The 13,317-nt window shown below is 31.8% G+C and overlaps 1 non-coding gene across 1 annotated transcript; it reads right to left on the bottom strand.

Annotated features, from left to right (window-relative positions):
- Positions 1-4,211: 4,211 nt before the first annotated feature.
- LOC128247713 (U6 spliceosomal RNA) lies at positions 4,212-4,315 on the bottom strand. Its single transcript, XR_008264078.1, has one exon. It is a non-coding gene; the product is annotated as a U6 spliceosomal RNA (small nuclear RNA).
- Between the last annotated feature and the right edge of the window lie 9,002 nt (positions 4,316-13,317).

Here is a 13,317-nt window from a genome sequence, read left to right as displayed (position 1 = left end):
TAAATATATATATATATATATATATATATATATATATATATATATATATATATATATATATATATATATATATATATATATCATAGAGCAGTTATACAAAATGTATAAATAGATGATGAGTAAAGCACCAGCACAGTATCAATTACCTATTGTTATCCATAAATATATATAATGAATCGTCCCATAAATAATGTGTTTTTTTTATACTTCTTTCATGCTTCAAAATTAAGATGAATAAAGTTCTTTTTTAATCTAAAATATAATCTCTTTCATTTTCTACAATGCTCATCCATCTATCTGGTAGACTTGCAAAACTCTTCTTCCAAAATTCACTTGTCCATGATGAAAAATACTCCCCCAATACTATACTAACCTCTTCTACAGAATTCATATTTTTTACATCCAAATGCTTTTTAAGACTGCAGAATAAATGATAATCAGATGGGGCAATGTCCAGCGAATATGGTTGGTGGGGCATTGCTTCCCATTCAGACTGCTCCAGCCTTTGGAATGTCATCCTTGTTGTATGTAGCTGAGCATTATCCTGATGGAAGAACACCTTTCATCTTGAAACCAAAGATGGTAGTTTTTCTTCTAGCATTGACTTAAGCCTCTCAAGCTGCTCGCAGTAGATCTTTGTAATTGTTTGGTTTGGGTTTTAAAGATCAAAGTGGACTAAACCGTTCATATCCCACCAAACAGATAACAACACCTTACATGAGGGAAGAACTTCTTTAGCCTGAGGTGCAAGTGTTTTTCCTTTCCCTGCCCGCTGTCTTCAGTGCTTGACATTTTTAGAGTGAACTCATTTCTCATCACCAGTCACTATTCGGTCCAAAAAAGGTTCATTCGTGAGATACGACAGCAAGGAAAAGCACACATTCACTCTCTGCATGCAATTAAACTTGGAAAGTTTGCGAGAAATCCATTGACCCAATTTGGTGACTTTTCTGATAGCATGCAGGTGTTAATGAATGGTTGAATGACCAAATCCAAGCTTCTCTGCTAGTTCCTCAACAGTTACGATGGGAGTTTGTTCCACCAGAATTTGCAGGACGTCCTTGCTGAGCTCAACAGATCTTCCAGGACAAGGCTTGTCTTCTAGGCTGTAGTTTTCGTCTTGAAATTTCTGGAACCACCGTTGACACTGGCTTATGCTTATTATCTGATCCACGTATACTGCATCACTATTCCTCACACTTTCCTTTGTGTTGTTGCCTTTATTGAACTCATAAAGCAAAATATGCCGAATGTGTACCTTTGTTAGTTTCAATATAGCTTTGGAAAACTAACTGTCAAAATCAAATTGCACTCTTCAAAACTTGCACTAAGAATAAGTATAAGGTAAAATTACACCCTGCTTTTATAACAAATTGATGCAGGTAGTTTATCCCACCCTGCTCCGACTTTTACTTCATGTAAGTGAAAAAACTGTATTATTTATGAGATGACCCAATATATATATGTATGTATGTATATGTCTGTTCATTGTGTGTTTGTGTTTTTGTTTTCCCCCTATCACCACTTGACAACCAGTGTTGGTGTGTTTGAGTCCCTGTGGTTTAGAGGTTTGGCAAAGGAAACTGATAAAATAAGTACAAGGTTTGAAAAACTAGAAGTCCTGGGGTCGATTAGTTTGACTAAAACCTTTCAAGGTGGTACTCCAGCATGGCTGCAGTCAAATGACTGAAACAAGTAAAAGTATAAAAGAATAGCACAATGAGCTTATAAGCTTATCCTTTAGTACTTCCTTACCATCACACTTTGCCCTCTTTGAGGCACCACTCCAACCATCCCCATCAACCTATGTAAAGTGTAATGTAGCCATGAGTCTCCCTGAAAGACTTGTCTGCTTTCATGTAAATTATCAGTTGGATGGGTTTTTATGCTTAGTCTCATGAATTTTATCTGTTACTCCTTTCATAAATGGATACTCACATATCATTCAGCTTTGTGTATACAGTTGGATACATTTCCTATTAGCATTCACTTTACAAGGTGTACTGGGTGCGTTTTGTGGTACCAGTACTGCAAAATGGGACTAGTGATATAAACAAGGGTGCATTCTGCACCAAATTGCCAGTATAAGAGTTTCTTTCATAGTATCTACTATTGTATAGTTGTGGATATTCTAACAAAGCAGCCATATTCAAGTGGATATAAATATTTCTTCTCAGTATTGATATTGCTTCTGTTACTAATAAATATTTTTTAAGAAGCCTACTGGCAAATTGCAACACCAGTACCTGTTTTGGCACTGTTTTCCAACATAACGCTGGTTGGGAGATAAGTCTCTATCTCTAACAGTTGAGCATCCATCTTTGATGAGACTAAGGAAGATCGAAATCAAGTGACTTGATGTTCTTGGCGCTGGAGGTGGTGGGGATTTATCTCCCTGAAAATGATATAAACAAGTGTTCATTTTGCATCAAAAGCCAATATCAGAGTTTCTTTCATGGTAACTACTGTAGTATAGTTTGTTCTAACAGAACATCCACATTTCAGTAGGGATAAATATTACCCCTCAGTATTAATACTGACGCTGTCACGAATATATTCTTTTAACAAGTACCAGACTGTCTCATTCCTCCATCACTTTTACATAGTATGTATTCTTGACATTCCATTGTGACACCAGTAAAAGAGGAATGATAATTTGTTTACAGAACAACACAAAGATTACTCAGAGGTAAGACATGTGAACCAGGAGTTGATAATATGCAAGACAATAGTGCAAGCAGTGACACCAGATGTAGGTAAGAGAAGTAAGTGAGAAGAGTACTCAATAGTCAAGGGTATGAACGTTTGCTCAGGTAACCAAGAGTTCTCAGTAATCTATGGCTTATGTATTTGCTCAGGTATCCAATATATGTGTGTATATATAGTATGCTTGTAATTTGTATAAATTGATATATAGATGTATTTATATGTTTACCTATATATATATAAATACTTACATACACATACACATCCACATGTATCATATGAATGAATTAACATACGCATATCTGCGTATTTGTTTGTATGATTAATGTATAAATGTATGTGCATAAGTGTGTGTGTGTGTGTGTGTGTGGGTGTGTGAGAAAGAGAGAGAGAGAGTGCGTGCATATATATATATATATATATATATATATATATTATATGTTTATATAAGTATATATATGTATATATATATATTTATATGAATAAGGATAAGATCGTTAATAAAAATACCTATCGTATCAAGTGAGTCAAGTTTTGACTGCTATATCTAGCATGATGGTATCGTTTAGATACCCTTAATTATAATTGTATATACATATATATATATATATATATATATATATATATATATATATATATATATAGAGAGAGAGAGAGAGAGAGAGAGAGATGCCATATGCATCCATATATTCATGCATATGTATATATATATATATATATATATATACATACATACATACATACATACATACATACATACATACATCATACATACATACACACATGCACATACAAAATCTTGTTATTCATTTTATTCATGCTTAATAAATGAGAATTAATAATTGAAAACCTTAAATTTGCACTGAAATAAGAAATAGAAATGTCAAGTTTGATTTGAAGTCGTTTGTATTAAATTAAAATTATAGATATTCTTTACTTAGATGAAAAAACATACTCGCTATGAATTTAGATCTGAAAACACTAGATGAAACAGAGTCCTTTTCAAAAGTTCATGTTGGTTCTTTATTAAACACTTACACATACACTCAAACATGTGTGCACAGAAGAACATGGTACTATATATATATATATGTATATCTAATATAACATATCCAACATACAATAATAAATTGCAGATAGATTATATTTTGATAAATTTTTCTGGGTATTGACAATAAAGGTTCAAACATATACATTTAATATATAAATATTAATAATTTGAAATTCTACTTTATTCATGAAACACTGTGAGAGATTCTGAGACTTTATATGAATTTGAAAATACAAATGTTTGTAACTTGTTCTGTTAATATTTGTATCTGATAAATATGGTAGTCTCAAATTACAAAACAACCCAATGTTATAAATTAGTTTATTGTGGTTTCAGCATGAACAATGCTTGGTGAGCTATTTGCTCCTTTGCTAGTTTCAGCACAAGAGCTTTGACTATGTTGGGGTACCATCAATTACAAAAAAAAAAATAATAAATAAATAAAAATAAAAAATAAAAAAAGGAACAATTCACAAATTTGCATGCTATCCTTGTACAGGGGTCATGCTAATCTTCTCTGTATCATTCCAATTTTAGTATATGTTGTGCCAATGCATTAGATTAAATATTTGTGGTATTACTCCAAAAGTTGTAACCATTCATTTTGTTTTAATTTCCATTAACTTTCTAAGTTCTTATAAATGAAATTGAATATGGTTCCTCTACATGGTCAGTCAGCCTGCTAGTAGTAGTTGCCAAATCTTTCACAAGTCATAGCTTACGATCTTATAAAAAAAGGACAAAAATGTTAGATAATGGAGTCCTGAGTGGAGTGTTTGAAGAAAAAGAAAGGATAGTCATAGAGTGCCTTAGCCATTTATCATTTAAACTGGTCATATCTGGCCCAAATATTGTATCTTTAATGTTCAAACTAACCAGATGTGACCTTTAACATCTACTCTGCATTAACATTCTAAAAACTAAGCCTGGGGGTTCTCAACCATTTTTAATTTATTGATTATTACTTTATTCTGGTGGACCTCCATAGATGTTTAAAAGCTAGTTTTATAGTAACTTCTTTCAAAATTCCTATTTTGTTTTTCACACATTAACTTGTGTAGGTTGAACTATGTAAAATGTTAAAGAAAAAAACATAGTTGTTTCTTGCCATACATACTAATACATACATGGCATGGGGAGGGAAGGATAGTATGAATGGATGGCTGCTGGTCTTCCGTAAGCAACCTTACCCAGGCTGGTGCATCAGAGGGTAACTTTCTAGGTGTAATCCCATGGTCATTTATGACTGAAGGAGGTCTTTACCCTGGTACTAAACAATAGCAATGACAACTCTCATCAGGAGATGCTCATGCCCAAAACAGATCTGCAAGAAGATTCCTAGTTGTTTTCCTGTTTAACTTAATAGAATGTGAATGGAGGTGGGGTTAGGGGGCGGGGTTAAGGGCATTGCAAAAGGCCTGGTTGGAAGCCTAGCCTTCTAAGTTCTTTTACAGAGCTCAGAAAATCTGAAGGACTACTATAATAAGTGTGGGAAACTGAGAAGGGAATATGTTGAATAAAACCATAATTAACAGATTCTCCTGTATTTTCTTTTACTCAGACCCAGGAACCCTTCAGCACCCCCTTATATATGTGATTTGCAACATCTACAGCTAAAGCTTTGAAATATAGAAGCTGTGCTTTTATTTGGAATATACATTTCATTAATTCTACCTTATACTGTTCTATATACATACATGCATACATACATGTATGTGTGTGCATGAACGTGTGATTATGTGTGAATGAGCATGTAGATATACTTATAACTGCTGCTATTGCTGTTTATGATGATGATGATGATGACGACGACAATGACGACATTGAAGATGGGGTGGTGAAGAAGCAAGAAGAGGAAGAGAGGGAAGGAGAGGAGAAGCAAAAATATTTAGTGATGATGATAGTGATGATGATGATGACAACTATGTTTCTTGATTTAAGCAACGTAAATTAGTTTCTATCATATCTTCACGTCTATGAATATTACTTTTCACTAGTATTTATGAGTAGCATTGTTTTTCGAATTTTTATTTGTAATTCTTAAATTGTTACAAATTAATTTTATTGATATTCTTAGAAAACATTGTATTTCTGTACTTCTCATTCTTATTCTTATTGAAATTTCGTTTACATATCTACATTTATATCTATATCTATATCTGTCTGTCTCTGTCTCTCTCTCTTTCTCTGTGTGTGTGTATATATATATATATATATATATATATATATATATATATATATATATATATATATATATATATATATATATATATATATATATATATGTATATATATATATATATATATGTATATATATATATATATATATATATATATATATATATATATATATATATATATATATATGTATATATATATGTATATATATATATATATATATATATTTATATATATACGAATGTATATACACATATATATCTTCAATATATATATTCAAAGATAGTTTATAAAATCCCAACTTAATAAAGAAATTATTTGTTTTCTACAAAAATTTCCAATATTTTGTCAAAATTAAAGATACTGACGAAATAAAATAAATACATTTTGATGCCTATTGCAACTCCTCAAAAGCAATAAAACACAATCTTTAATAAGAGTGTTACATTAATATATACTATACAAAAGATATAGTAATGTAGAAATTTCTAGTCTTTAATCTAAAAGAATTGATTAAGCTGTCAAATTTAAGAAATTCTATCAGTAAAAATAAATTAGACATGTTAAAAGGAAAAGTAAATCCTTTCTTTTAATGGAAATCTTTCCTAATTTTCTTGCTTTTTTAAAAAAAATTTACAGTGTGAAATATCTAAATTTTATCAATTTCATAATGAAATCCTTGAAGATTTTATAGAATAATCCAAATAATATTATCCCCCTTGATATCAATTTACTGTTCATTACTGTTTGTATATACTAGAAAATGCAGTACTATATTTTAATTTCTATATGTCTTATGAAATTATTTGATTCCCATTATAATTATATATAAAATTTATGACCTATTTTTTTCTGATATTTTTAATTGAAACAATTCCTTGCTAAATCATTTCTCTTCTTTTTACAGTTTAATCAAACAATTTGTTTATCTTCACATAGTATTTGAATTTTTTTTAATAAATTTCAACTTGCCTTTCAGATTTTTATGTATTTTTATTTCTGAAAGAAACAAGGTAAATTATTTTTCTTGGAACCTAAATCCCTTCTTCAATATGCCAAGTTGAATGCTCCTGGAATATGTTTAACCCTTTATCATTCAAACTGGCTATATCTGATCCAAATATTTTACCTGTTTTATGTCCAAATGGGCCACATTTGAGCTCTAGCACCTCCTTACAATGTCATTCAAAAAATATGCAATCACATCATTGACATCTTGAAATTATGAGATAATACATGATTAATGGAAAACAATTTGAATAAATAAGCATCACATTTGACAGAGTAATCTGAATGCTAAAGGGTTAAATTTTGCACATTAACTGTAATATCATATCATACAGCAAGCCACTGTAACATTACCTCCAAATTTCCTTTTAATTTCCTAAGTACAAATAAATTCGACAGAGATGATTTCATTCCAGCATATTGATCATGACCAGAAGAATATTTTTTAAATGGCCACAGGAAATTTAGAGAAATAATGCACATTTTTTGATAGAGAAACTCTGTCTTTTAAACTTTTCACAAATCTGTTTATTCTTTACACAAAAGGATACTGATTGAAAAACAGACTCAAGTTCAGCTTTAGTGCAAATTCTGTATTCCACCAATTTCGTTTTTTAAACTATTAATCCAGTTGTTAAGACAATTTCTATTTCCTCTTTAAGTACAAAGTACACGTCCATTTAAAAATTGGAAAATATGTCACTTTCTCAATTCTATTATGTTCAACTCTTTTAATTACATCATTTGATAATGCATGCAATATTTTGTCTGTGCTTATTTAATATCCATTTACTGTTCCTTCCTGATTGGTTTACAATGAAATTAAGGATAAGCACTTCAAGATTTTGTTAAAAATTCTTTCCTTCTTCATAGTTTCATGATTTTGAAACCCTTTAATCAGTTATTTCAGCAAACATCTCAAAATATTTTATACTGTTATCCTTGTTTTGAAGACATCTGCAAGAGTTTCCGAATCATTGACTGTAACATTTGGTTTTCACAAAACTGCTCTACTCATCATCTCCATTCATCTTGACTTAGGCAGTTTAAAAGTTTAAGTATTTGCTACATGTTACATACTATGCCTGCTAGATTCTCTAAGCTACATATTTGTCTGTTGTAGCAATTGCTCCAGAACTTGATTTATTACTTTGGAAATCTGTTATCTTCACTAACCATCCTTGGTTCAGCTTTGATTAGTTCTTCAAATTATTGTCTTTCTAACACCACTTGCTTAACATCAAACCTTGTTATAATACAAACTGCTTACTGCATAATAGTCAGTATTAGGCCTTTAAAATTCCCATGCTTTTAAATAATAGCTGTAAGCATTTCATGCTTTAAATCATTCAAACTTCCTTTCACATTTAATACAATTCAAATAAAGTATCAACGTACTTTCATTTACCAATCCTGATTGAAGAATTTCTGTTTTGAAAAATTACATTTATGGAATAACATTCAAAGATATATAAAAGACTTTCATTCAAAGTACAAAATCTGTTCATTATCTCATTAAATTTGTATGCTGTTATTTCAAATCAAAGAATCCTAAAAATCTTTCCTTCTGCTAGAATTAAAATCTAATATCTATCAATACTATCACTTCTACTAAATTTAGAGCTATTAAACCAGAGATGAAATTTCCACCAGGTAAATCTACCTGCTAAAATTAACCTCAAAATCACCTTCAAATTATGCCCTAATATTTCAAAAAAGAGGAAAAGATACATTGGGTAATTAAATCCTTGATACACTATGTCTAAAACCAAAGTGGCATGTACATGGGTGATATGCGTTTTATTTACCTATTCCAATCTGAGCTAGAGCTATAGGTAAAAAATGTTACCTATACAAGTCATGTCAACTCATAAAGGTTGGTTTTCCCAGTTTCCATGGGATATAAATTCCCCACCTGGATGGGACGCCAGTCCATTACAGGATTACTCACTTTTGTTAGTTTAGTGAACTGGAGCAATGTGAAATGAAGTGTTTTGCTCAAGAATACAACATGTTGCCTGGTTCAGGAATCAAGACCACAATTTTATGATCATGAGTCCAATACCCTAACATTAATCCACATGCCTCCACTATGCCAGAGCTATACAACAACATTGATACAGAACTATGCTTATATATCCTTAATGGATATACTTCACTTCTCAATCCCCTAACTCAGTTTATTTCAAAACTATGCTAAAATTATACTCTCCCTTGTTTAAAAACAAACATTTCAGTTACCATCTTAATACCTTTTATTTTTAGACACATTAATTTCGGTTCTTTTCAGACCCAAATCGATACCCATCTCCCAGTTCTTCCTTCCTTCTTAAAATGTAAGCCTTCTGAAATTTCTACTTTCCCATGGTTTTCCCTACAGTCATCAATGCTCACATTTAACGGTCCCACATGTTTCAGACAAACTAGCAGGCATAATATGTAACATGTAGCAAATACAATTTCAGATCAAAATATAATATTATGTTTACAATTTTATTTTTTCTGGCTTAACTATTTAGTTCATCTGATATACACAATGCTGTGAAATCTGTATCTTAAGCAGTAGATTTCCACATCAGAACAAGAAAATGTATCAGTGCAATTAAGAACCACATTGGAATCTTGTTCACACATATGGAATATTGAAGATGCACACTCATAGATTGTAGATGATAACCAACAGAAGGCCATACACTTGATTCATAATGATTCCTTCAGTAGGAGGAGTGATGGATAGGTAGGCAGGATCAGTAGATCATCAACAAAATAACCTTACAGGATTATTATGTTTCTGAGTTCAAATTAGTTTTACACTCTTTTAGAATATAAGAAAAATAAAGTAATACTGAAACAGTGGGATTGATATAATCCATTATCAACTTCCCTTGCATATGATTCACTCATAAGTTTCCCACCACACTAAAACTATTGTGGTAATTCTGAGGCTTTGTAGTTGCAAAGCAAACTTTCTAACCACCCAACCATGCTTACATCCTTTATATACATACATACATACGTACATACATACATACATACATACATACATACATATCCATATATGTATGTATATATGTACATACATATATATCCATATATGTAAAAGATAATTCATCAGTCTCAATTGATGAGGAAACCTGAAAATCTCCCCTCTTCTTTGATCTTATTTACCTTGACATTAGTCAACAGTTTTAGCACCTTTATAGATGTATATTATTTATCTTTTACTTGTTTTTCAGTCAAAAGACTTTGGCCATACTGGGGTGCCACTATGAAGAATTTTAGTCAAACAAATGAACCCCAGAACTTATTTCTTTTTTTAAAGCCCGATACTTATTCTCTTGGCCTCTTTTGCCTAACCACTAAGATAACGGGATATAAACACAGCAACACTGGTAGGACAAACACACACACACACATACACACACACACACACACACACACACACATGCACACGCACATGCACACACACACACACATGATGGACTTCTTTCAATTTCTGTCTATCAAATCCATTCCCAAGGCTTTGGATGGACTGAAGCTATAGCAGAAGACACATGCTCTAGGCACATGCAGTGAAGAGAATCTGGAACGACATGGTTTGAAAAAAATCTTCTTACAACACAGCTGTACATATCTAATATACACATCAATTTCATAAAAAGTAATATGATTAATGTCATGTTCAGCAATGTGTGCAATTGCTTTCTGAAAGATTGCATTGATTGTTTAAATTCTGTATGAAAGATATGTCTATCTTAAAAGAATAATTTGTGTATCTATCATACAACATTTGTTTGCTTCAGAACGTATTTCTATTTGATGATAAGACCCCTTGAAATCTAATTTAGCAAAATAATACATGCCAGATAGGGAATGTAATATCGATTCAATTCTTGGAATTAGATAGGAAGCTGTTTTGTAGTCTCCACATATTCTGAGATTTCGATTCACCTTTCAAACAACTATTAAAGGAGAGGCTCATTTACTTCCTCCGGAAAGAACTTCATCTGAAAGACCTTCATTAATTAGCATCCTCAGCTTTGCTATGACTAATTGTTTAATGTGTATTGGCAATGGTATTGCCTCAAAATAACATGGGCTGATATTCCCTTTGAGAAGAATGTTAGCCTTAAAACCTCTTAATCTCCCAAATTGTCCTGAAGCTTCAATTTCATGAATTAATATTGAACTATCAACATTCATCACGTCCATACATGATAAGCCATGATATTTTTTGCTTTTGTTTTTCATTTAGCAACAATGACATTTGCACCTTCTGTTCTCATAGCAGTCTCCATTAATGCATTAAATCTTTCCAAAATTTCAATGCATGATCCATCAAATTGTTTTAGTTTGAAATCACACTATCTCAATTTTAGTTTATTTAAATCCATCTAGAAATTGTGAGATATTACAGTTACCTGACTGCCAATGTCAATTTGCATCTTAAATTTAGCATTATTGATTTTTCCCATTGATTATCAAAGTTTTTTAAGGCCAATTTCATAAATATTTTGCAGCATGCTCATTTACAATGTCTTCAGATTCCTTATTCTTTTTTATAGATTACTGCCATAATATGATTCTTTTTTCGACACTAAAAACAGATTTTACTGAATGCAGGACATTGTTGTTGTACATGCTTGTATCCTTAAAAGCAACAATTCCAATCAAATTTATACAGGTTTACATAAACATGTGATTCAGTGATATCCCCAAGGTCATTGCTCCATTTATTTTGCTTGTTTGTTTGTTTTTCTCAATCATCTGAAATTGAGAAATCATTTCAATCAGATGAATAAATTCAACAGAAGCATTAGCCTTGACATCGTCTGAATGAAGATATTCTAATACTGTCACGTGATACTGAGAGCATTTCATGCCATATATGAGTCATGCTTCAATTTTGTCTTCTGTACTTTGTCTTTTAGTTATAATTTCATCAAAATCATGAAAATAAGCTGATTTATATAATCTAAAATTTTAATGCTGTTTAAGAATCTAACCCTTTCAACAACCATTTATTTTGGGTAGGGACAAAGTGATGAACTAAACCAGATCTTACATTGCTAAAATTCATTCATTCATGATTCAGAGATTTCATCGTTTTTGTTATTAATACCCAGAACATTTATCACTGTTGCAGTAGCAGTAAAACATTACAGACAAGCTAGTGTCATATATGGATCATCAAGTGGAAGTTCTTTGCCAGCAGCTAGTGATTACGTTGTAATGTTGTATGATGTATATACAAATAGAGTCATGATCACACATGATTCTCTATGTTCAGAACTGAATAACTGAAGTATTTGAAATTGTAGCCATATGAGAGATAATGTGTAGGATAAGAGGATGGTAAAAAGAAAAGAGAAAATGTGTAGGGACAAAGATGCAGTTTAGACAGATGTAGTGAGGGACAAAGGTGGTGGTACTGTCAATTGCTGATATGAGAGAGTAAGATGAGGTATGGCAGTCCTCATATACCATTCAGAGGAGAGTGAAAGATACTTTGAGGCCCATAAGGAGTTGATCAATGGAAAACTAAGTGGGAAGGGACGATATAGAAACTGAGGAATAAATGTTAAAGGAAGTGGTTCTAGGGAGAGGGAAAGGTGGCTAGCAGCAAGAAGAGAATGTAATATGTGCTGCTTCTGCTGTGATAGGATAACAGCAGCTGATTAGTGCCACTGATAGATGAGTGATAACTGGATGGGTTTTGAGAGTATGAGAAGTGGAGAAAGCTTGATAGGAACAGATCAGGTGAAGGGGCAGGGCCTAGTAAGTGTGTAGACATGAGAAATAGATTTATCACTTACCCAGAAATTGCTGGCCTTGTGCCAAAACTTGAAATCCATATTTCATGTTGTTAATAAAAAAAAATTACAGAGGGAACCACAAAATCCATTCTGTGAATATATATATATATATATATATATATGCAAAAAAAATCATCAAGGTGGCTAGATGCAATTTAAAACCAAAAGGGCACAATTCAATCATCACTAAAGTGATTAAGGGTGCAAGTCTGTACCAGCATTGCCAAAAATAAGTGTCAGAGAACTCTCAGCCAAAAATAAAGCATGATACTATTTACTGACAAGAGAGACAACTTCCCGCAGCACCATATCAACTTGCCGATTTCAGATAGAATTAATCCTCATCAGCGATGCTACTCCGTTGCTGATAGGTAAGCTGAGATCTCCTGCCAGTATATGTAGAAACTACCATAGGAATCAATGGCTGATTCTGTAAAATGGTAATGTGAAATTTCTAAAATTATTAAGGTGGCTAGATCCACATTTATAAAATGGATTCATTTTCAGTTTGGATTGGTTAAGTTCATTGTTGCATAATAGGGACCGAACTCAAAACCA

Source organism: Octopus bimaculoides, chromosome 4 (assembly GCF_046866305.1).
Source record: "Octopus bimaculoides isolate indiv1 chromosome 4, ASM4686630v1, whole genome shotgun sequence".
Lineage (NCBI taxonomy): Eukaryota > Metazoa > Mollusca > Cephalopoda > Octopoda > Octopodidae > Octopus > Octopus bimaculoides.
Note: the sequence above shows the minus strand (reverse complement) of the source record. Positions and strands in the feature narration are given on the sequence as shown.